At 46.5% G+C, this 25,169-nt stretch overlaps 5 non-coding genes and 5 pseudogenes across 5 annotated transcripts; all 10 read left to right on the top strand.

Moving 5' to 3' along the window:
* The first annotated feature begins 384 nt into the window (after positions 1 to 384).
* On the top strand, positions 385 to 560 carry LOC143753257 (U2 spliceosomal RNA; annotated as a pseudogene).
* Positions 561 to 994: 434 nt separating this feature from the next.
* LOC143753152 (U1 spliceosomal RNA) lies at positions 995 to 1,158 on the top strand. The gene has a single exon (XR_013207573.1). It is a non-coding gene; the product is annotated as a U1 spliceosomal RNA (small nuclear RNA).
* Positions 1,159 to 1,983: 825 nt separating this feature from the next.
* Positions 1,984 to 2,159, top strand: LOC143753256 (U2 spliceosomal RNA; annotated as a pseudogene).
* Positions 2,160 to 2,594: 435 nt separating this feature from the next.
* LOC143753141 (U1 spliceosomal RNA) lies at positions 2,595 to 2,758 on the top strand. Its single transcript, XR_013207562.1, has one exon. It is a non-coding gene; the product is annotated as a U1 spliceosomal RNA (small nuclear RNA).
* Positions 2,759 to 9,353: 6,595 nt separating this feature from the next.
* LOC143753284 (U2 spliceosomal RNA) lies at positions 9,354 to 9,530 on the top strand (annotated as a pseudogene).
* Positions 9,531 to 9,964: 434 nt separating this feature from the next.
* On the top strand, positions 9,965 to 10,128 carry LOC143753130 (U1 spliceosomal RNA). Its single transcript, XR_013207551.1, has one exon. It is a non-coding gene; the product is annotated as a U1 spliceosomal RNA (small nuclear RNA).
* A 6,595-nt stretch (positions 10,129 to 16,723) lies between these two features.
* LOC143753291 (U2 spliceosomal RNA) lies at positions 16,724 to 16,900 on the top strand (annotated as a pseudogene).
* A 434-nt stretch (positions 16,901 to 17,334) lies between these two features.
* On the top strand, positions 17,335 to 17,498 carry LOC143753118 (U1 spliceosomal RNA). Its single transcript, XR_013207540.1, has one exon. It is a non-coding gene; the product is annotated as a U1 spliceosomal RNA (small nuclear RNA).
* A 6,600-nt stretch (positions 17,499 to 24,098) lies between these two features.
* On the top strand, positions 24,099 to 24,275 carry LOC143753290 (U2 spliceosomal RNA; annotated as a pseudogene).
* A 434-nt stretch (positions 24,276 to 24,709) lies between these two features.
* LOC143753341 (U1 spliceosomal RNA) lies at positions 24,710 to 24,873 on the top strand. The gene has a single exon (XR_013207707.1). It is a non-coding gene; the product is annotated as a U1 spliceosomal RNA (small nuclear RNA).
* Positions 24,874 to 25,169: the final 296 nt, after the last annotated feature.

Raw genomic sequence — 25,169 nt, 5'->3', positions numbered from 1 at the left:
TGGTTACGGGAACAGCGGGCCAGCGGGCTGGAGGAGAGGGGATCTCCGCTGGGCACTGGAAGCGAGGAGTCTGGGGCCTGTTCTGGAGACCTGGAGTGAATGGACATTCTTGATAGGGACTCACCCTCGATCCTGTACAAGAGATGTTTTATTTGGCATATTTTATTGTTTTAATGTTCTATATTTGCATTCCTATTTTATTTTAATCCATTTTACCTTTACTTTAAAACAACACACAACATACATGGACTTTTACACAACACATCAACATAACTGATTTTTAACTGTAACTTATGTCCTTTTTGTTGTTTTAAGATATGTGCAAAAATGTGATTTTATAAGGAAAAAATGGATATTGAAAGAATGGAATGAAACAATGTGACAATAAACTTTTTTCGAAAGAAAAATCTGTTCTTATCAGTTTAATATCTGATACGTGCCCTACCCGGGCACCATATATTAAATTGATTTTTGGAACTGGGAGATGGAAGAGGGGCTTGCTCCGTCCACTCCACGCATCGACCCGGTATTGCAGTACTTCTGGGAACGGTGCACCCCCAAAAACTGTGTTCAATGAAAGAGATGTTTTAGTCTTGTGTGGCAGCAGGTGTTAATGGAAGTAACGTATATTGCTGTGTATGGGTGCTTTAAAGGTGTTGTAGGTGATCATATGCTATACAGGTAATGGTGGTGTGAGAGGGAAAAAAAAACAACAACTCTGTTCTTATCTCGTTTAACATCTGATTCGTCCACTATCCGGTGGCCGCGTATGAAATTGATTTTTGGCTCATGGATCCGGAGCATGAAAACAACATCATCCACAACAACAACAGCAAAAGAGCCCGACTCTGCAGGTTTTTGATGTCTCTCTCTTATCTCTTGGAGTTTTTACGAATGAGCTGATGAGTTGAATCAGGTGTGTGTTTGATTGTCCGACCGTTGGTGAGGATTGCGGAGAGGGACACGGTGCCTCTGACGGGAGGCCTGGGAATTCATACTTACCTGGCAGGGGAGACACCATGATCAGGAAGGTGGTTCACCCAGGGCGAGGCTCGGCCATTGCACTCCGGTTGTGCTGACCCCTGCGAATTCCCCAAATGTGGGAATCTCGACTGCATAATTTATGGTAGTGGGGGACTGCGTTCGCGCTCTCCCCTGGACACACTGGTTACCACCTGCCCACGGTCCGGATGTGGTTCCCCGGAGACCGTTCGACATCTGCTCTGGGAGTGCGGCGCTGCGCGGGACCTGTGGGCCAAGACAGGCCCCCTGTTTTTCCCGTGCCTGCCAGCGGGTGGGGCCCAGGTGGACTATAAGCTCGCCATCCTGGGGGTGGGTCAGGGCTTGAAGGAGTTGACACCACCAACGTTTGCCTCGCTCTGGCTCACCCTCAACCACATCAAGGATGCCATCTGGGTCACCAGAAACCTGCTGGTGGGGAAACGCGTGACGGTCCCCCTCCACGCGTGCGAGCAGAGGATAACATCAACGCTGCAGGGTGGGCCGCACGTCGTTATTCGGATGGGGGGGCCGAGGTCACACGGAGAAGGTCCCGGCCGCCACCGTACCTGGCCGCCCGTAGATGCACCCTCACCACTCTGGTTACGGGAACAGCGGGCCAGCGGGCCGGAGGAGAGGGGATCTCCGCTGGGAACTGGAAGCGAGGAGTCTGGGGCCTGTTCTGGAGACCTGGAGTGAATGGACATTCTTGATAGGGACTCACCCTCGATCCTGTACAAGAGATGTTTTATTTGGCATATTTTATTGTTTTAATGTTCTATATTTGCATTCCTATTTTATTTTAATCCATTTTACCTTTACTTTAAAACAACACACAACATACATGGACTTTTACACAACACATCAACATAACTGATTTTTAACTGTAACTTATGTCCTTTTTGTTGTTTTAAGATATGTGCAAAAATGTGATTTTATAAGGAAAAAATGGATATTGAAAGAATGGAATGAAACAATGTGACAATAAACTTTTTTCGAAAGAAAAATCTGTTCTTATCAGTTTAATATCTGATACGTGCCCTACCCGGGCACCATATATTAAATTGATTTTTGGAACTGGGAGATGGAAGAGGGGCTTGCTCCGTCCACTCCACGCATCGACCCGGTATTGCAGTACTTCTGGGAACGGTGCACCCCCAAAAACTGTGTTCAATGAAAGAGATGTTTTAGTCTTGTGTGGCAGCAGGTGTTAATGGAAGTAACGTATATTGCTGTGTATGGGTGCTTTAAAGGTGTTGTAGGTGATCATATGCTATACAGGTAATGGTGGTGTGAGAGGGAAAAAAAAAACAACAACTCTGTTCTTATCTCGTTTAACATCTGATTCGTCCACTATCCGGTGGCCGCGTATGAAATTGATTTTTGGCTCATGGATCCGGAGCATGAAAACAACATCATCCACAACAACAACAGCAAAAGAGCCCGACTCTGCAGGTTTTTGATGTCTCTCTCTTATCTCTTGGAGTTTTTACGAATGAGCTGATGAGTTGAATCAGGTGTGTGTTTGATTGTCCGACCGTTGGTGAGGATTGCGGAGAGGGACACGGTGCCTCTGACGGGAGGCCTGGGAATTCATACTTACCTGGCAGGGGAGACACCATGATCAGGAAGGTGGTTCACCCAGGGCGAGGCTCGGCCATTGCACTCCGGTTGTGCTGACCCCTGCGAATTCCCCAAATGTGGGAATCTCGACTGCATAATTTATGGTAGTGGGGGACTGCGTTCGCGCTCTCCCCTGGACACACTGGTTAAAAGAGCAGATTGTTCGAGTTCCTCTTCTTCTGGTAGTTAACGACCTAGGAAGTCCAGGGAATTGAACTGCAGTGGTTGATCGAGAGATGTAAAACTCTCAACCTAGGACCAGTCTGCAAAAGTAGGGCTGTTTTTTAGTTTTTTTTTTCATCATTCTTCAAATAATCTCCATTATTCAACCAGCGCTTTTATTGGCAGCAGTGGTCCTAGAAGCAAAGTTGTTCCGAATGAGGAGTTCTATCATGTGGTATGAATACCTTGTGCATGTGTGAAAAATCACCTGACATACAGTCGCCTATGGCCGTATTCATGTTGTTGTTTTTACTGTTTACAGCGCCACCAAGTGGCCAGTCGCCACATCCCTTTTCACCTGAGCACAAGCTGAGCCCGTGCACAGGTGTACCGACTTGGGTGTAATTGTCTCATTCCGTTGGAGAGTTATGGCCATTTAAGTAAAGCCCGCCTCGCCCACTCCCAACGTTTTGGCGTCCCGTCGCCAACGTGTATCGAAATTCCGACTTTTTTCCCCATCGCTGTCGGCAATCAGACTCCAGGGAATCTTTCTGCACCGGTTTGGGTCAGATCGGGCGAAAGACCTAGGACTAGTGTGCAAAAGTAGCTTTTTCACAAAATCCCAAATACCCGAAAATCTCGCCAGCGCAACCATCAAATCCGAGGCCTGCGTCTTGTTCGGCCCGAGCCAAGGATTCCGGTGATGTAAGACACTTGGGTCTGCGACGGACGGTTCAGGAGTTACGAGGCATTTCGTACTTCTGATCGCTGCAGCGCCACCTTGGGGCCGATTGGGCCGAGCCTTGGTGATGTTGTAGACCGGGCGGGTACTACCATCCCTCAAGAGTTTCAAGTCTCTACGACGTACGCTTTGGTCTGCCCGCTCACTTTTAGGGCAGAATGTTTGTTGGTCCAAAATCCCAGGTTGCACTCCAAAGTGTCGTGTTGTGCGCTCTGCTGTGATCCATTTTCGGTGTCAACAGTCAAGCTGAGCTTGTATTGCTGTGAGCTGAGCTTGTTTGCTGGCGACCTTTAGACCCTCTCGCCACGGCCCAGGTGGGCGTGGCCTTTGACGGCTCCCCCGCCTCTGCGTCATTATGTCATCGCTTCTCGGCCTTTTGGCTAAGATCAAGTGTCTGGTCCTAGGGTAGAGACAGCGATCGCCTCTTGGAGGTTTTTCCGGCTTGGGTCCTTCAGTGACTTGAGCCCCAAACTTTTGAGAGGTACATTGATCCAGCTGCTTTTATTCCGGTTCTGTTTTAAGGTAAGACCTTTTTATCTATTTATTTATTTATTTATTGTTTTTTAAAGTTTTAGGCTGTTGGTGTCTCCACCATGTCGGCTGCCCGTGCCGGCATGAGGAGGCACCACAGCGTGCGTTTTTTATTCAAAGAAGTTGAGGGGAAGCTCCTGGGGATGTCACGTCTTGACTTCTCCAGGAAGCTGATCCAAAAAACTCTAAATTTTAAACCTGATGATCTGAATTGCATCGTGACTCTGCCCCTGAACAAAGGATTTGATGTTAGTTTTAGAGCGGTTTCCCACCTGAATGATTTCTGGCACAGATTTGAAGTAGCTAAATCCCAGCTGTCCATGTTTACTGTTGAAAAGCTCTCTGACAACACACTTAAAACTGTGATTGTTAGAATGTTTAATGAGACAGTGACTGGGGAGGACATTTGTGTCTGGCTGGGCAGATTTTGCACAGTTCGAAGCCAGCCAGTCAAGGTTTTAGATGAGGATGGTATTTGGACATGCTCCTGGCGAATTCCCATTAAACAATGGGAAGACGCTGGGGGCTACCAGGGCCTGAAGCATCTGCCTTCTATGATTGTGTTGGGTGAGAACAGAGGCTACATTCACTACCAGGGTATGCCCAAATTATGTAGAAAATGTGGAAAGTTTGGGCACTTAGCTGAAGCATGCCAGTAAATGATATGTGGGAAATGCAGAGAAATTGGTCATACTTTTGAAGAGTGTACCAATGGCAGGCGGTGCAACCTCTGTGGGGAGTCATCCCATCTCTACAGAGATTGCCCTAAAAGTTTTGCCAACAAACTGAAAGGCAACAAAATGGCCGCCCCACATGTGGAACAAACAAAAGAGCAAAGGAAGGAGGAGGCGGTCCCTGAGGTTTTGGCGGGAAATTCTATTTCCCAGCCAGCCTCAGGGAGTGGGCAGGAGGAAGGAAGTGGGGCGGCCACAGGGGCGGAGTCAAGTTTTAACAGCGAACAGAGTGAGGAAGCCGTTCCCCAACAAGAGAGAAGTGAAAACAAAATGGAGGAGGAGGAGGAGGATGCAACGGCTTCCTCACTCTACACCGTATCGGAGGTTAGTGTGGTGGATAGTGGGGGTGAATCCGAGGGTTCACTCCCCAATGCTCAGGTGCAAAAAAGGTCTGCGAGATCTCCTCTGCATCAAACAGAGGAGAAAAGGCTGCGGGCATCGCATCGGCTAGATAGTTCCTCTTCGTTAGATCTAGACCGTATGTGGCCTGCAGAATCTCCCAATGAAGTCTCCTTTTTGCACGTTAAGCTTAGAACATCGTCACCGAAGGAGCCACAAGAGGTTCTCTCTGTGGACTCTGAGGCGGCGAGCATTTGCCCTCCTGATCCCAGTTTTTCTGGGGAAAAGGAGAAGCAAGTGCTACATGACATAACATGATTTTAATGTAACTTTCTGCAGTCTTTTGGTTTTATCCTTCTATTAATGCTTGTATTTTTAACCATACTGCTCATGGCCCTCACTATCTCTACAATCAATGTGAGAAGTGTGAGGTCTACTTTGCGAGCACAGAGTGTGTTATCCTTTTTAAAAACTTTTAAGTCAGATGTGTTTTTATTGCAAGAATGTGGTTTGCCCTTTTTAACAAATTACAGGAAGTGGGAGGAGATTTGGACCCCAGGATTTTCCATTTGGAGTGGGTCCAATTTTAACAAAAATGACGGTGTTGCTATTTTAATAAAAAATCCCCATGTTTTGGTGAAGGGCAGCACTGTGGTGAGGGACGGGCGGGCAATTTTAGCAAATCTGACTTTTTTAGGTAAGGATCTTAACATTTTAAATATGTATGGTTTTACTGAAAAAAATAACAGGTATGAGCTTTTAGAAGACTTGCAACCCCACATGCTAGGCAGGGCTCCCCTAGTGGTAGCAGGGGATTTTAATTGTGTATTATCAAAAAAGGACAGAAGGAGGGTAGGAGAGGATTTTAAGGTCGACAAGACATCGGTTTTATTACAAAATATAGTCAAAGATTTTAAGTTAGTTGACTGTTTTAAAACAATGCATCAAAGAGAGGAAGGCTTCACCTGGTTCAGTGGTGACGGTGCCAGAGCCTCTCGAATTGACTATATTTTTACCAGGGACCTCCCGCCGACCGATGCTACATTGACCCCCCTCTTTTTTTCCGACCACATGATGCTGTCTTGCACTCTTTCACTCCCCACGGGTGTGACTGCAGGGGGAGGGCTGTGGAAGCTGAACTGTTCCCTATTAGAGGACGAGGAAGTGGTTAGTGAGTATAGGGAGCAGTTCAGCCAATGGCAGACCCTCCAGGACTTTTACGACTCACGTGCACAGTGGTGGGAGATGGTGAAACAAAGGACAGGACGGTTTTTTAAACAAATTGGAAAAGAAAAAAAGAATAAAGAAAAAAGACGCATGATGGGGTTGCAAAAAAGACTGCAGAGATATTTTAACCTTTTAAACAATGGATTGGATTTTACAAATGAAATAAAAGAAGTAAAGAAAGAAATGTCAGATCTGTCTGAAACAAAGAGCAAAGGTGTCATTTTAAGATGTAGAGAAAGGGAGTTAGAGGAAGGAGAGAAGTGTACCAGGTATTTTTTTAAAAAGACAATAGCTCGGGGAGGGTCGATCAATATTTTAAAAACTTTTAGAGGGGGGGAAGTAAATACAACTGACCTGATTTTAGGGGAAATTGAAAGTTTTTACAGTAATTTATACGGCACTAAAGAGGTACACAATGGCATCTTAGAGGAAGTTTTAGGGTTTTTAGATGAAAAAGTTAAGAGTCCAGATGTGCTTTTATCCCAGGATTTTAATCTTTTAGAATTGGAAAAAGCTTTAAAGGGTTTTAAGAAGGGGAAGTCCCCGGGCATGGACGGACTCCCCTTTGAGTTTTATCTGACTTTCTGGGACATTTTAGCACATGACTTACTTACAGTTTTTAAAGAATTTGAGACTCTTGACAGACTTCCAGACAGCTTTAGAGTAGGGATAGTTACATTACTGTACAAAAAAGGAGACAAGACTGACTTGAGAAACTGGCGACCAATCACTCTTTTAAATTATGATTGTAAACTTTTTAGTAAGATTTTAGCTACACGCATGTCGACTGTTTTAGAGGACGTAATCCACCTGGATCAAGCTTGCGCTGTGCCCGGCAGGAAGATCACGGACAGCCTGGTACTGATCAGAGACGCCATCTGTTATGCGAGAGACAGAAACATTAGGCTTGTAGTCCTAAATTTAGACTTTGAAAAAGCTTTTGATCGGGTCTCGCACCAGTACCTCCTTCAGGTACTGCAAAAAATGGGCTTTCCAGAGAGGTTTATAGCTTGGGTGGGACTGCTGTATGAGGGCTTAAGCAGCAAATTTCTTGCAAATGGGCATCTTTCCAAAGCTGTAAATATCCACAGCGGTGTCCGTCAGGGGTGTCCTTTATCTCCCCTTCTGTATGTGGCTTGTATTGAGCCACTGGCACAGATCTTGAGAAGGGATAAATGGATTAAAGGACTAGATATCCCAGGAACTGGTGGACTGACGGCGACCTGCGTTTTATATATGGATGACGTGACCCTTTTAGCGACTGACTTTTTATCAGTACGAAGAGCAATGGACTTGACTGACTGGTACGGTCGGGCCTCGGGCGCCAAGCTTAACAGGAGTAAGTCCGAGGCCCTGCTCTTCGGGCCGTGGGGCGACGTGGACACAGGAGGACTAGATTTGGATTTTAAAGAAAAGGATTTGAAAATTTTAGGAGTAAAATTTGACAGGGAGGGTGGAGGACCAGGAAACTGGACTGACATGTTAGGGAAAGTCAGACAAAGACTGGGCTTTTGGGGACTAAGACAACTGACGTTAGAAGGCAAGATTTTAATTTTTAAAGCAGTGATTTTACCACTAATTTTACTTGTCTGTTCTGTTTTTAGTCCCCCAAGACGATTCCTGGCTAAGTTGGAGAGGGCGGTATTTTATTTCCTGTGGGGGTCCAAGTGGGAACGAATCAAGAGGGAGGTCGTTAAAAAGAAAAAAGAGAATGGCGGGAAAGGCCTCCCAGACCCCCACCTGTTTTTAGGCAGCCGCTTTGCCGCCCTCCATATCCAGTATGCACTGACCCCATCCAGAGAACACAAGACAGCAGCCATGACCCGATTCTGGATGGGGTCATACCTAAGAAGTTTGAAAATTTTACCCATTGACCTTAAAAGTCCAGTGTCTTTTAATTTGTCAAAAGAGCATAGTTTTATTAAGAAATTTTTAAAGAAATATCTTTTAGAAACAAATGATGCCACTGTTTTAACTAATCACAAGTCTCTCGTCTCTCTTGTGCAGGATCGAGAATCGGTGAGTCCAGTTCCAGGCCTCACACTAGGTGAGGCCAAAGACGTTTGGAGGAACGCAGCCCACCCAGCTCTCCAGAACAGGCTTAAGGACCTGTCGTGGATGGTGGCTCATGAGATCCTCCCGGTCAGGGCGGTCATGCACTCCAGAGGCATGGCCAAAAACTCCACCTGCCCACGGTCCGGATGTGGTTCCCCGGAGACCGTTCAACATCTGCTCTGGGAGTGCGGCGCTGCGCGGGACCTGTGGGCCAAGACAGGCCCCCTGTTTTTCCCGTGCCTGCCAGCGGGTGGGGCCCACGTGGACTATAAGCTCGCCATCCTGGGGGTGGGTCAGGGCTTGAAGGAGTTGACACCACCAACGTTTGCCTCGCTCTGGCTCACCCTCAACCACATCAAGGATGCCATCTGGGTCACCAGAAACCTGCTGGTGGGGAAACGCGTGACGGTCCCCCTCCACGCGTGCGAGCAGAGGATAACATCAACGCTGCAGGGTGGGCCGCACGTCGTTATTCGGATGGGGGGGCCGAGGTCACACGGAGAAGGTCCCGGCCGCCACCGTACCTGGCCGCCCGTAGATGCACCCTCACCACTCTGGCTACGGGAACAGCGGGCCAGCGGGCCGGAGGAGAGGGGATCTCCGCTGGGCACTGGAAGCGAGGAGTCTGGGGCCTGTTCTGGAGACCTGGAGTGAATGGACATTCTTGATAGGGACTCACCCTCGATCCTGTACAAGAGATGTTTTATTTGGCATATTTTATTGTTTTATTGTTTTATATTTGCATTCCTATTTTATTTTAATCCATTTTACCTTTACTTTAAAACAACACACAACATACATGGACTTTTACACAACACATCAACATAACTGATTTTTAACTGTAACTTATGTCCTTTTTGTTGTTTTAAGATATGTGCAAAAATGTGATTTTATAAGGAAAAAATGGATATTGAAAGAATGGAATGAAACAATGTGACAATAAACTTTTTTCGAAAGAAAAAAAATCTGTTCTTATCAGTTTAATATCTGATACGTGCCCTACCCGGGCACCATATATTAAATTGATTTTTGGAACTGGGAGATGGAAGAGGGGCTTGCTCCGTCCACTCCACGCATCGACCCGGTATTGCAGTACTTCTGGGAACGGTGCACCCCCAAAAACTGTGTTCAATGAAAGAGATGTTTTAGTCTTGTGTGGCAGCAGGTGTTAATGGAAGTAACGTATATTGCTGTGTATGGGTGCTTTAAAGGTGTTGTAGGTGATCATATGCTATACAGGTAATGGTGGTGTGAGAGGGAAAAAAAAACAACAACTCTGTTCTTATCTCGTTTAACATCTGATTCGTCCACTATCCGGTGACCGCGTATGAAATTGATTTTTGGCTCATGGATCCGGAGCATGAAAACAACATCATCCACAACAACAACAGCAAAAGAGCCCGACTCTGCAGGTTTTTGATGTCTCTCTCTTATCTCTTGGAGTTTTTACGAATGAGCTGATGAGTTGAATCAGGTGTGTGTTTGATTGTCCGACCGTTGGTGAGGATTGCGGAGAGGGACACGGTGCCTCTGACGGGAGGCCTGGGAATTCATACTTACCTGGCAGGGGAGACACCATGATCAGGAAGGTGGTTCACCCAGGGCGAGGCTCGGCCATTGCACTCCGGTTGTGCTGACCCCTGCGAATTCCCCAAATGTGGGAATCTCGACTGCATAATTTATGGTAGTGGGGGACTGCGTTCGCGCTCTCCCCTGGACACACTGGTTAAAAGAGCAGATTGTTCGAGTTCCTCTTCTTCTGGTAGTTAACGACCTAGGAAGTCCAGAGAATTGAACTGCAGTGGTTGATCGAGAGATGTAAAACTCTCAACCTAGGACCAGTCTGCAAAAGTAGGGCTGTTTTTTAGTTTTTTTTTTCATCATTCTTCAAATAATCTCCATTATTCAACCAGCGCTTTTATTGGCAGCAGTGGTCCTAGAAGCAAAGTTGTTCCGAATGAGGAGTTCTATCATGTGGTATGAATACCTTGTGCATGTGTGAAAAATCACCTGACATACAGTCGCCTATGGCCGTATTCATGTTGTTGTTTTTACTGTTTACAGCGCCACCAAGTGGCCAGTCGCCACATCCCTTTTCACCTGAGCACAGGCTGAGCCCGTGCACAGGTGTACCGACTTGGGTGTAATTGTCTCATTCCGTTGGAGAGTTATGGCCATTTAAGTAAAGCCCGCCTCGCCCACTCCCAACGTTTTGGCGTCCCGTCGCCAACGTGAATCGAAATTCCGACTTTTTTCCCCATCGCTGTCGGCAATCAGACTCCAGGGAATCTTTCTGCACCGGTTTGGGTCAGATCGGGCGAAAGACCTAGGACTAGTGTGCAAAAGTAGCTTTTTCACAAAATCCCAAATACCCGAAAATCTCGCCAGCGCAACCATCGAATCCGAGGCCTGCGTCTTGTTCGGCCCGAGCCAAGGATTCCGGTGATGTAAGACACTTGGGTCTGCGACGGACGGTTCAGGAGTTACGAGGCATTTCGTACTTCTGATCGCTGCAGCGCCACCTTGGGGCCGAGCCTTGGTGATGTTGTAGACCGGGCGGGTACTACCATCCCTCAAGAGTTTCAAGTCTCTTCGACGTACGCTTTGGTCTGCCCGCTCACTTTTAGGGCAGAATGTTTGTTGGTCCAAAATCCCAGGTTGCACTCCAAAGTGTCGTGTTGTGCGCTCTGCTGTGATCCATTTTCGGTGTCAACAGTCAAGCTGAGCTTGTATTGCTGTGAGCTGAGCTTGTTTGCTGGCGACCTTTAGACCCTCTCGCCACGGCCCAGGTGGGCGTGGCCTTTGACGGCTCCCCCGCCTCTGCGTCATTGTGTCATCGCTTCTCGGCCTTTTGGCTAAGATCAAGTGTCTGGTCCTAAGGTAGAGACAGCGATCGCCTCTTGTTGGACTTGGTCTCGTGTGTTGCTTGTCACACGGGACACACACCCTTCAGGAGGTACATTGACAAGCGGCTTTTAATTGACGACTCGTTCTACGAGGAATCTTCTGGTTTTAAGGTAAGCAGGTTTTAATTTATTTATTGTATATTTATTGTTGGGTTTTAGCCGCAGCAGGCTAGTGGTGCCTCCAACATGTCGGCTGCTCGTGCCGGCATGAGGAGGCACCACAGCGTGCGTTTTAAATTTAAACCAAAAGAGGATGGCACTCTCCGGGTCATGTCCAGGCTGGACTTTTCTAGGAAGTGCATCCAACAGTTACTCGGTTTTAAGGTTGTGGACATAAACTGCCTGTTGACTCTGCCCCTGAATCATGGCTTTGATGTAAGTTTTGCTTCTGCTTCCTTGCTAAGTACTTTTTGGACTCGATTTGAAATGTGTAAAGCCAATTTCTCCATGTTCACTGTGGAAAAACTGACTGATAATTCACTGAAAGTTGTGATTGTCAGGATGTTTAATGAAACAGTTAGTGGAGAAGATATTTCTGTATGGTTGGCAAGATATTGCTCTATTCGTGGACAACCAGTCAAGGTTTTAGATGAAGACGGTATCTGGAGCTGTGCGTGGAGAGTGCCCATTAAACAATGGGCAGATCCCAACAGCTACCATGGCCTGAGTCAAATACCTTCTATGATTGTGTTGGGAGAGAATAGAGGCTACATCCATTACCAAGGGATGCCCAAGCTATGCCGCAAGTGTGGCAAACTTGGACATCTCGCCGAGGCATGCCAAGAAGTAGTGTGTAGGAAGTGCAGAGAAATTGGGCACATTTTTGAAGAGTGCCAAAATGGCAGAAAGTGCAACCTCTGTGGAGAATCATCCCATCTCTACAGAGACTGCCCTAAAAGTTTTGCCAACAAGTTAAAAAGCAACAAAATGGCCGCCCCACCCAAAGAACAAACAATTGAGGAGGCGGGCCCCGAGGTTTCGGCGGGAAATTCAAACCCCCAGCCAGCCTCAGGGATTGGACAGGAAGGAGGAAGTGGGGCGGCCACAGGGGCGGAGTCAATTCTGGCAGTTGGTGAGGGGGAGGAAGCCAATCCTCAAAATGAAATTGAAAAAGAAGACAGTATGGAGGATGAAGAGGAGGAAATGGCTTCCTCCCTAGTAACCGTGTCTGAGGTTAGTGTGTCCACGAGTGGGAGTGAAACAGATGTTTCGCTCCCCAATGCTCAAGTGCAGAAAAGAACTGCGAGATCTCCTCTGGTTCAAACAGAGGAGAAAAAGCTGCGGGTAGCGCATCGGCTAGATAGTTCCCCCATGGAAGATCTAGACCGTATGTGGCCCGCAGAATCTCCTAATGAAGTCTCTTTTCTGCATTTCAAGCTAAGAACATCATCGCCAAAGGATTCGCAAGAGGCCTTCTCTGCGAGCCCTGAGGCGTCAAGCACTTGCCCCCCTGATCCCAGCTCATCTGGGGAAAAGGGAAGGCAAGTGCAACAAGAAATAACATGATTTTAATTATATCTCTGTAGTCCCTTGGTTGCTTTTAAATGTCTCACACCCTTTTAACCATACTGCTCATGGCTCTCACTATCTCCACAATCAATGTGAGAAGTGTGAAGAGCAATATACGAGCACAGAGTGTGTTATCCTTTTTAAAATCTTTTAAGTCAGATGTGTTTTTATTGCAAGAATGTGGTCTGCCTTTTTTAACAAATTACAGGAAGTGGGAGACGATTTGGACCCCAGGACTTTCCATCTGGAGTGGGTCCAATTTTAACAAAAATGACGGTGTTGCTATTTTAATAAAAAATCCCCATGTTTTGGTGAAGGGCAGCACTGTGGTGAGGGATGGGCGGGCAATTTTAGCTAATCTGACTTTTTTAGGTAAGGATTTTAACATTTTAAATGTGTATGGTTTTACAGGTAAAAACAACAGGTATGAGCTTTTAGAAGACCTGCAGCCCCACATGCTCGGGAGGGCTCCCCTAGTGGTAGCAGGGGATTTTAATTGTGTTTTATCAAGACAGGATAGAAAGAGGGTAGGAGAGGATTTTAAGGTCGACAAGACATCGGTTTTATTACAAAATATAGTCAAAGATTTTAAGTTAGTTGACTGCTTTAAAACAATGCATCAAAGAGAGGAGGGCTTCACCTGGTTCAGTGGTGATGGCGCCAGAGCCTCTCGAATTGACTATGTTTTTACAAGGGACTGCCCGCCGACCGATGCTACATTGAGCCCCCTCTTCTTTTCTGATCACATGATGCTCTCCTGCACCCTTTCACTACCCACGGGTGTGACCGTAGGGGGAGGGCTGTGGAAGCTGAACTGCTCCCTATTAGAGGATGAGGAAGTGATTAGTGAATATAGGGAGCAGTTCAGCCAATGGCAGACCCTCCAAGACTTTTTCGACTCACGTGCACAGTGGTGGGAGATGGTGAAACAAAGGACAGGACGGTTTTTTAAACAAATTGGAAAAGAAAAAAAGAATAAAGAAAAAAGACGCATGATGGGGCTGCAAAAAAGACTGCAGAGATATTTTAATCTTTTAAACAGTGGATTGGATTTTACAGAAGAAATTAAAGAAGTAAAGAAAGAAATGTCAGATTTGTCCGAAACAAAGACTAAAGGTGTCATTTTAAGATGTAAGGAGAGAGAAATAGAAGAAGGGGAAAAGTGTACTAGATATTTTTTTAAAAAGACAATAACACGGGGAGGGTCAATTAATACTTTAAAAACTTTTACAGGTGGGGAGGTAAATACAACAGATCTGATTTTAGGGGAAATTGAAAGTTTTTACAATAATTTATACAGCACTAAAGAGGTACACAATGGCATCTTAGAGGAAGTTTTAGGGTTTTTAGACAAAAAGGTAAAGAGTCCAGATGTGCTTTTATCCCAAGATTTTACTCTTTTAGAAATGCACAAAGCGCTAAAAGGTTTTAAAAAGGGGAAGTCCCCAGGCTTGGATGGACTCCCCTTTGAGTTTTATCTGACTTTCTGGGACATTTTAGCACACGACTTATTGACAGTTTTTAAAGAACTTGAGACTCTTGACAGACTTCCAGACAGCTTTAGAGTAGGGATAGTTACATTACTATACAAAAAAGGGGACAAGACTGACCTGAGAAACTGGCGACCAATCACTCTTTTAAATTATGATTGTAAACTTTTTAGTAAGATTTTAGCTACACGTATGTCGACTGTTTTAGAGGACGTAATCCACCTGGATCAAGCATGCGCTGTGCCCGGCAGGAAGATCACGGACAGCCTGGTACTGATCAGAGACGCCATCTGTTTTGCGAGAGACAGAAACATTCGGCTAGTAGTCCTAAATTTAGATTTCGAAAAAGCCTTTGATCGCGTCTCGCACCAGTACCTGTTCCAGGTACTGGAAAAAATGGGGTTTCCTGGGAGGTTTATAGCCTGGGTGGGACTGCTGTACAACGATCTGTCTAGCAGAATTTTGGTTAACGGGCATTTATCCAAAGCTGTAAAACTCTACAGCGGCGTCCGTCAGGGGTGTCCTTTATCTCCCCTTCTGTATGTGGCTTGTATTGAGCCACTGGCACAAATCTTGAGAAGGGATAAATGGATTAAAGGACTAGACATCCCAGGGACTGGTGGACTGACGGCGACCTGTGTTTTATATATGGATGACGTGACCCTTTTAGCGACTGACCTTTTATCAGTACGAAGAGCAATGGACTTGACTGACTGGTACGGTCGGGCCTCGGGCGCCAAGCTCAATAGGAGTAAGTCCGAGGCCCAGCTCTTCGGGCCGTGGGGGAACGTGGACACAGTTGGACTAGATTTGGATTTTAAAGACAATGATTTGAAAATTTTAGGTGTAAAATTTGACAGAGAGGGTGGAGGACAAGGAAACTGGACTGACATGTTAGGGAAAGTCAGGCAAAGACTGGGCTTTTGGGGACTGAGACAATTGACGTTTGAAGGCAAGATTTTAATTTTTAAAGCTGTGATTTTACCACTGATTTTACTTGTCTGTTCTGTTTTTAGTCCCCCAAGACGATTCCTGGCCAACCTGGAGAGGGCGGTATTTTATTTCCTGTGGGGGTCCAAGTGGGAACGACTAAAGAGGGAGGTCGTCAAAAAGAAAAAAGAGAATGGCGGGAAAGGCCTCCCAGACCCCCACCTGTTTTTAGGCAGCCGCTTTGCCGCCCTCCACATCCAGTACGCACTGACCCCATCCAGAGAACACAAGACAGCAGCCATGACCCGATTCTGGATGGGGTCATACCTAAGAACTTTGAAAATTTTACCCATTGATCTTAAAAGTCCTGTGTCTTTTAATTTGTCAAAAGAGCATAGTTTTATTAAGAAATTTTTAAAGAAATATCTTTTAGAGACAAATGATGCCACCATTTTAACTAACCATAAGTCTCTTATCTCTCTTGTGCAGGATCGAGAATCGGTGAGCCCGGTTCCAGGCCTCACACTAGGTGAGGCCAAAGATGTTTGGAGGAACGCAGCCCACCCAGCTCTCCAGAACAGGCTTAAAGACTTGTCGTGGATGGTGGCTCATGAGATCCTCCCGGTCAGGGCGGTTATGCACTCCAGAGGCATGGCCAAAAACTCCACCTGCCCACGGTCCGGATGTGGTTCCCCGGAGACCGTTCGACATCTGCTCTGGGAGTGCGGCGAAGCGCGGGACCTGTGGGCCAAGACCGGCCCCCTGTTTTTCCCGTGCCTGCCAGCGGGTGGGGCCCAGGTGGACTACAAGCTCGCCATCCTGGGGGTGGGTCAGGGCTTGAAGGAGCTGACACAACCAAAATTTTCCTCGCTCTGGCTCACCCTAAACGTGATTAAGGATGCCATCTGGGTCACCAGAAATCTGCTGGTGGGGAAACGCGTGACGGTCCCCCTCCGCGCGTGCGAGCAGAAAATAAGATCAACGCTGCAGGGTGGGCCGCACGTCGTTATTCGGATGGGGGGGCCGGGGTCACACGTAGAAGGTCCCGGCCGCCACCGACCCTGGCCGCCCGTAGATGCACCCTCACCACACCGGCTACGGGAACAGCGGGCCAGCGGGCCGGAGGAGAGGGGATCTCCGCTGGGCACCAGAAGCGGGGAGTCTGGGGCCTGTTCTGGAGACCTGGAGTGAATGGACAATCTTGATAGGGACTCACCCTCGATCCTGTACAAGAGATGTTTTATTTGGCATATTTTATTGTTTTATTGTTTTATATTTGCATTCCTATTTTATTTTAATCCATTTTACCTTTACTTTAAAACAACACACAACATACATGGACTTTTACACAACACATCAACATAACTGATTTTTAACTGTAACTTATGTCCTTTTTGTTGTTTTAAGATATGTGCAAAAATGTGATTTTATAAGGAAAAAATGGATATTGAAAGAATGGAATGAAACAATGTGACAATAAACTTTTTTCGAAAGAAAAAATCTGTTCTTATCAGTTTAATATCTGATACGTGCCCTACCCGGGCACCATATATTAAATTGATTTTTGGAACTGGGAGATGGAAGAGGGGCTTGCTCCGTCCACTCCACGCATCGACCCGGTATTGCAGTACTTCTGGGAACGGTGCACCCCCAAAAACTGTGTTCAATGAAAGAGATGTTTTAGTCTTGTGTGGCAGCAGGTGTTAATGGAAGTAACGTATATTGCTGTGTATGGGTGCTTTAAAGGTGTTGTAGGTGATCATATGCTATACAGGTAATGGTGGTGTGAGAGGGAAAAAAAAACAACAACTCTGTTCTTATCTCGTTTAACATCTGATTCGTCCACTATCCGGTGGCCGCGTATGAAATTGATTTTTGGCTCATGGATCCGGAGCATGAAAACAACATCATCCACAACAACAACAGCAAAAGAGCCCGACTCTGCAGGTTTTTGATGTCTCTCTCTTATCTCTTGGAGTTTTTACGAATGAGCTGATGAGTTGAATCAGGTGTGTGTTTGATTGTCCGACCGTTGGTGAGGATTGCGGAGAGGGACACGGTGCCTCTGACGGGAGGCCTGGGAATTCATACTTACCTGGCAGGGGAGACACCATGATCAGGAAGGTGGTTCACCCAGGGCGAGGCTCGGCCATTGCACTCCGGTTGTGCTGACCCCTGCGAATTCCCCAAATGTGGGAATCTCGACTGCATAATTTATGGTAGTGGGGGACTGCGTTCGCGCTCTCCCCTGGACACACTGGTTAAAAGAGCAGATTGTTCGAGTTCCTCTTCTTCTGGTAGTTAACGACCTAGGAAGTCCAGGGAATTGAACTGCAGTGGTTGATCGAGAGATGTAAAACTCTCAACCTAGGACCAGTCTGCAAAAGTAGGGCTGTTTTTTAGTTTTTTTTTTCATCATTCTTCAAATAATCTCCATTATTCAACCAGCGCTTTTATTGGCAGCAGTGGTCCTAGAAGCAAAGTTGTTCCGAATGAGGAGTTCTATCATGTGGTATGAATACCTTGTGCATGTGTGAAAAATCACCTGACATACAGTCGCCTATGGCCGTATTCATGTTGTTGTTTTTACTGTTTACAGCGCCACCAAGTGGCCAGTCGCCACATCCCTTTTCACCTGAGCACAGGCTGAGCCCGTGCACAGGTGTACCGACTTGGGTGTAATTGTCTCATTCCGTTGGAGAGTTATGGCCATTTAAGTAAAGCCCGCCTCGCCCACTCCCAACGTTTTGGCGTCCCGTCGCCAACGTGTATCGAAATTCCGACTTTTTTCCCCATCGCTGTCGGCAATCAGACTCCAGGGAATCTTTCTGCACCGGTTTGGGTCAGATCGGGCGAAAGACCTAGGACTAGTGTGCAAAAGTAGCTTTTTCACAAAATCCCAAATACCCGAAAATCTCGCCAGCGCAACCATCAAATCCGAGGCCTGCATCTTGTTCGGCCCGAGCCAAGGATTCCGGTGATGTAAGACACTTGGGTCTGCGACGGACGGTTCAGGAGTTACGAGGCATTTCGTACTTCTGATCGCTGCAGCGCCACCTTGGGGCCGATTGGGCCGAGCCTTGGTGATGTTGTAGACCGGGCGGGTACTACCATCCCTCAAGAGTTTCAAGTCTCTACGACGTACGCTTTGGTCTGCCCGCTCACTTTTAGGGCAGAATGTTTGTTGGTCCAAAATCCCAGGTTGCACTCCAAAGTGTCGTGTTGTGCGCTCTGCTGTGATCCATTTTCGGTGTCAACAGTCAAGCTGAGCTTGTATTGCTGTGAGCTGAGCTTGTTTGCTGGCGACCTTTAGACCCTCTCGCCACGGCCCAGGTGGGCGTGGCCTTTGACGGCTCCCCCGCCTCTGCGTCATTGTGTCATCGCTTCTCGGCCTTTTGGCTAAGATCAAGTGTCTGGTCCTAGGGTAGAGACAGCGATCGCCTCTTGGAGGTTTTTCCGGCTTGGGTCCTTCAGTGACTTGAGCCCCAAACTTTTGAGAGGTACATTGATCCAGCTGCTTTTATTCCGGTTCTGTTTTAAGGTAAGACCTTTTTATCTATTTATTTATTATTTATTTATTTATTGTTTTTTAAAGTTTTAGGCTGTTGGTGTCTCCACCATGTCGGCTGCCCGTGCCGGCATGAGGAGGCACCACAGCGTGCGTTTTTTATTCAAAGAAGTTGAGGGGAAGCTCCTGGGGATGTCACGTCTTGACTTCTCCAGGAAGCTGATCCAAAAAACTCTAAATTTTAAACCTGATGATCTGAATTGCATCGTGACTCTGCCCCTGAACAAAGGATTTGATGTTAGTTTTAGAGCGGTTTCCCACCTGAATGATTTCTGGCACAGATTTGAAGTAGCTAAATCCCAGCTGTCCATGTTTACTGTTGAAAAGCTCTCTGACAACACACTTAAAACTGTGATTGTTAGAATGTTTAATGAGACAGTGACTGGGGAGGACATTTGTGTCTGGCTGGGCAGATTTTGCACAGTTCGAAGCCAGCCAGTCAAGGTTTTAGATGAGGATGGTATTTGGACATGCTCCTGGCGAATTCCCATTAAACAATGGGAAGACGCTGGGGGCTACCAGGGCCTGAAGCATCTGCCTTCTATGATTGTGTTGGGTGAGAACAGAGGCTACATTCACTACCAGGGTATGCCCAAATAATGTTGAAAATGTGGAAAGTTTGGGCACTTAGCTGAAGCATGCCAGGAAATGATATGTGGGAAATGCAGAGAAATTGGTCATACTTTTGAAGAGTGTACCAATGGCAGGCGGTGCAACCTCTGTGGGGAGTCATCCCATCTCTACAGAGATTGCCCTAAAAGTTTTGCCAACAAACTGAAAGGCAACAAAATGGCCGCCCCACATGTGGAACAAACAAAAGAGCAAAGGAAGGAGGAGGCGGTCCCTGAGGTTTTGGCGGGAAATTCTATTTCCCAGCCAGCCTCAGGGAGTGGGCAGGAGGAAGGAAGTGGGGCGGCCACAGGGGCGGAGTCAAGTTTTAACAGCGAACAGAGTGAGGAAGCCGTTCCCCAACAAGAGAGAAGTGAAAACAAAATGGAGGAGGAGGAGGAGGATGCAACGGCTTCCTCACTCTACACCGTATCGGAGGTTAGTGTGGTGGATAGTGGGGGTGAATCCGAGGGTTCACTCCCCAATGCTCAGGTGCAAAAAAGGTCTGCGAGATCTCCTCTGCTTCAAACAGAGGAGAAAAGGCTGCGGGCATCGCATCGGCTAGATAGTTCCTCTTCGTTAGATCTAGACCGTATGTGGCCTGCAGAATCTCCCAATGAAGTCTCCTTTTTGCACGTTAAGCTTAGAACATCGTCACCGAAGGAGCCACAAGAGGTTCTCTCTGTGGACTCTGAGGCGGCGAGCATTTGCCCTCCTGATCCCAGTTTTTCTGGGGAAAAGGAGAAGCAAGTGCTACATGACATAACATGATTTTAATGTAACTTTCTGCAGTCTTTTGGTTTTATCCTTCTATTAATGCTTGTATTTTTAACCATACTGCTCATGGCCCTCACTATCTCTACAATCAATGTGAGAAGTGTGAGGTCTACTTTGCGAGCACAGAGTGTGTTATCCTTTTTAAAAACTTTTAAGTCAGATGTGTTTTTATTGCAAGAATGTGGTTTGCCCTTTTTAACAAATTACAGGAAGTGGGAGGAGATTTGGACCCCAGGATTTTCCATTTGGAGTGGGTCCAATTTTAACAAAAATGACGGTGTTGCTATTTTAATAAAAAATCCCCATGTTTTGGTGAAGGGCAGCACTGTGGTGAGGGACGGGCGGGCAATTTTAGCAAATCTGACTTTTTTAGGTAAGGATCTTAACATTTTAAATATGTATGGTTTTACTGAAAAAAATAACAGGTATGAGCTTTTAGAAGACTTGCAACCCCACATGCTAGGCAGGGCTCCCCTAGTGGTAGCAGGGGATTTTAATTGTGTATTATCAAAAAAGGACAGAAGGAGGGTAGGAGAGGATTTTAAGGTCGACAAGACATCGGTTTTATTACAAAATATAGTCAAAGATTTTAAGTTAGTTGACTGTTTTAAAACAATGCATCAAAGAGAGGAAGGCTTCACCTGGTTCAGTGGTGACGGTGCCAGAGCCTCTCGAATTGACTATATTTTTACCAGGGACCTCCCGCCGACCGATGCTACATTGACCCCCCTCTTTTTTTCCGACCACATGATGCTGTCTTGCACTCTTTCACTCCCCACGGGTGTGACTGCAGGGGGAGGGCTGTGGAAGCTGAACTGTTCCCTATTAGAGGACGAGGAAGTGGTTAGTGAGTATAGGGAGCAGTTCAGCCAATGGCAGACCCTCCAGGACTTTTACGACTCACGTGCACAGTGGTGGGAGATGGTGAAACAAAGGACAGGACGGTTTTTTAAACAAATTGGAAAAGAAAAAAAGAATAAAGAAAAAAGACGCATGATGGGGTTGCAAAAAAGACTGCAGAGATATTTTAACCTTTTAAACAATGGATTGGATTTTACAAATGAAATAAAAGAAGTAAAGAAAGAAATGTCAGATCTGTCTGAAACAAAGAGCAAAGGTGTCATTTTAAGATGTAGAGAAAGGGAGTTAGAGGAAGGAGAGAAGTGTACCAGGTATTTTTTTAAAAAGACAATAGCTCGGGGAGGGTCGATCAATATTTTAAAAACTTTTAGAGGGGGGGAAGTAAATACAACTGACCTGATTTTAGGGGAAATTGAAAGTTTTTACAGTAATTTATACGGCACTAAAGAGGTACACAATGGCATCTTAGAGGAAGTTTTAGGGTTTTTAGATGAAAAAGTTAAGAGTCCAGATGTGCTTTTATCCCAGGATTTTAATCTTTTAGAATTGGAAAAAGCTTTAAAGGGTTTTAAGAAGGGGAAGTCCCCGGGCATGGACGGACTCCCCTTTGAGTTTTATCTGACTTTCTGGGACATTTTAGCACATGACTTACTTACAGTTTTTAAAGAATTTGAGACTCTTGACAGACTTCCAGACAGCTTTAGAGTAGGGATAGTTACATTACTGTACAAAAAAGGAGACAAGACTGACTTGAGAAACTGGCGACCAATCACTCTTTTAAATTATGATTGCAAACTTTTTAGTAAGATTTTAGCTACACGCATGTCGACTGTTTTAGAGGACGTAATCCACCTGGATCAAGCTTGCGCTGTGCCCGGCAGGAAGATCACGGACAGCCTGGTACTGATCAGAGACGCCATCTGTTATGCGAGAGACAGAAACATTAGGCTTGTAGTCCTAAATTTAGACTTTGAAAAAGCTTTTGATCGGGTCTCGCACCAGTACCTCCTTCAGGTACTGCAAAAAATGGGCTTTCCAGAGAGGTTTATAGCTTGGGTGGGACTGCTGTATGAGGGCTTAAGCAGCAAATTTCTTGCAAATGGGCATCTTTCCAAAGCTGTAAATATCCACAGCGGTGTCCGTCAGGGGTGTCCTTTATCTCCCCTTCTGTATGTGGCTTGTATTGAGCCACTGGCACAGATCTTGAGAAGGGATAAATGGATTAAAGGACTAGATATCCCAGGAACTGGTGGACTGACGGCGACCTGCGTTTTATATATGGATGACGTGACCCTTTTAGCGACTGACTTTTTATCAGTACGAAGAGCAATGGACTTGACTGACTGGTACGGTCGGGCCTCGGGCGCCAAGCTTAACAGGAGTAAGTCCGAGGCCCTGCTCTTCGGGCCGTGGGGCGACGTGGACACAGGAGGACTAGATTTGGATTTTAAAGAAAAGGATTTGAAAATTTTAGGAGTAAAATTTGACAGGGAGGGTGGAGGACCAGGAAACTGGACTGACATGTTAGGGAAAGTCAGACAAAGACTGGGCTTTTGGGGACTAAGACAACTGACGTTAGAAGGCAAGATTTTAATTTTTAAAGCAGTGATTTTACCACTAATTTTACTTGTCTGTTCTGTTTTTAGTCCCCCAAGACGATTCCTGGCTAAGTTGGAGAGGGCGGTATTTTATTTCCTGTGGGGGTCCAAGTGGGAACGAATCAAGAGGGAGGTCGTTAAAAAGAAAAAAGAGAATGGCGGGAAAGGCCTCCCAGACCCCCACCTGTTTTTAGGCAGCCGCTTTGCCGCCCTCCATATCCAGTATGCACTGACCCCATCCAGAGAACACAAGACAGCAGCCATGACCCGATTCTGGATTGGGTCATACCTAAGAAGTTTGAAAATTTTACCCATTGATCTTAAAAGTCCAGTGTCTTTTAATTTGTCAAAAGAGCATAGTTTTATTAAGAAATTTTTAAAGAAATATCTTTTAGAAACAAATGATGCCACTGTTTTAACTAATCACAAGTCTCTCGTCTCTCTTGTGCAGGATCGAGAATCGGTGAGTCCAGTTCCAGGCCTCACACTAGGTGAGGCCAAAGACGTTTGGAGGAACGCAGCCCACCCAGCTCTCCAGAACAGGCTTAAGGACCTGTCGTGGATGGTGGCTCATGAGATCCTCCCGGTCAGGGCGGTCATGCACTCCAGAGGCATGGCCAAAAACTCCACCTGCCCACGGTCCGGATGTGGTTCCCCGGAGACCGTTCAACATCTGCTCTGGGAGTGCGGCGCTGCGCGGGACCTGTGGGCCAAGACAGGCCCCCTGTTTTTCCCGTGCCTGCCAGCGGGTGGGGCCCAGGTGGACTATAAGCTCGCCATCCTGGGGGTGGGTCAGGGCTTGAAGGAGTTGACACCACCAACGTTTGCCTCGCTCTGGCTCAACCTCAACCACATCAAGGATGCCATCTGGGTCACCAGAAACCTGCTGGTGGGGAAACGCGTGACGGTCCCCCTCCACGCGTGCGAGCAGAGGATAACATCAACGCTGCAGGGTGGGCCGCACGTCGTTATTCGGATGGGGGGGCCGAGGTCACACGGAGAAGGTCCCGGCCGCCACCGTACCTGGCCGCCCGTAGATGCACCCTCACCACTCTGGCTACGGGAACAGCGGGCCAGCGGGCCGGAGGAGAGGGGATCTCCGCTGGGCACTGGAAGCGAGGAGTCTGGGGCCTGTTCTGGAGACCTGGAGTGAATGGACATTCTTGATAGGGACTCACCCTCGATCCTGTACAAGAGATGTTTTATTTGGCATATTTTATTGTTTTATTGTTTTATATTTGCATTCCTATTTTATTTTAATCCATTTTACCTTTACTTTAAAACAACACACAACATACATGGACTTTTACACAACACATCAACATAACTGATTTTTAACTGTAACTTATGTCCTTTTTGTTGTTTTAAGATATGTGCAAAAATGTGATTTTATAAGGAAAAAATGGATATTGAAAGAATGGAATGAAACAATGTGACAATAAACTTTTTTCGAAAGAAAAAATCTGTTCTTATCAGTTTAATATCTGATACGTGCCCTACCCGGGCACCATATATTAAATTGATTTTTGGAACTGGGAGATGGAAGAGGGGCTTGCTCCGTCCACTCCACGCATCGACCCGGTATTGCAGTACTTCTGGGAACGGTGCACCCCCAAAAACTGTGTTCAATGAAAGAGATGTTTTAGTCTTGTGTGGCAGCAGGTGTTAATGGAAGTAACGTATATTGCTGTGTATGGGTGCTTTAAAGGTGTTGTAGGTGATCATTTGCTATACAGGTAATGGTGGTGTGAGAGGGAAAAAACAACAACAACTCTGTTCTTATCTCGTTTAACATCTGATTCGTCCACTATCCGGTGGCCGCGTATGAAATTGATTTTTGGCTCATGGATCCGGAGCATGAAAACAACATCATCCACAACAACAACAGCAAAAGAGCCCGACTCTGCAGGTTTTTGATGTCTCTCTCTTATCTCTTGGAGTTTTTACGAATGAGCTGATGAGTTGAATCAGGTGTGTGTTTGATTGTCCGACCGTTGGTGAGGATTGCGGAGAGGGACACGGTGCCTCTGACGGGAGGCCTGGGAATTCATACTTACCTGGCAGGGGAGACACCATGATCAGGAAGGTGGTTCACCCAGGGCGAGGCTCGGCCATTGCACTCCGGTTGTGCTGACCCCTGCGAATTCCCCAAATGTGGGAATCTCGACTGCATAATTTATGGTAGTGGGGGACTGCGTTCGCGCTCTCCCCTGGACACACTGGTTAAAAGAGCAGATTGTTCGAGTTCCTCTTCTTCTGGTAGTTAACGACCTAGGAAGTCCAGAGAATTGAACTGCAGTGGTTGATTGAGAGATGTAAAACTCTCAACCTAGGACCAGTCTGCAAAAGTAGGGCTGTTTTTTAGGGGTTTTTTTTCATCATTCTTCAAATAATCTCCATTATTCAACCAGCGCTTTTATTGGCAGCAGTGGTCCTAGAAGCAAAGTTGTTCCGAATGAGGAGTTCTATCATGTGGTATGAATACCTTGTGCATGTGTGAAAAATCACC

Source organism: Siphateles boraxobius, unplaced genomic scaffold (assembly GCF_051911475.1).
Source record: "Siphateles boraxobius isolate OS27281-9 unplaced genomic scaffold, OSU_SipBor_1 275, whole genome shotgun sequence".
Taxonomy (NCBI): Eukaryota; Metazoa; Chordata; class Actinopteri; order Cypriniformes; family Leuciscidae; genus Siphateles; species Siphateles boraxobius.
The sequence above is the reverse complement of the archived record's forward strand: the minus strand, read 5'-3'. Positions and strand labels throughout refer to the sequence as shown.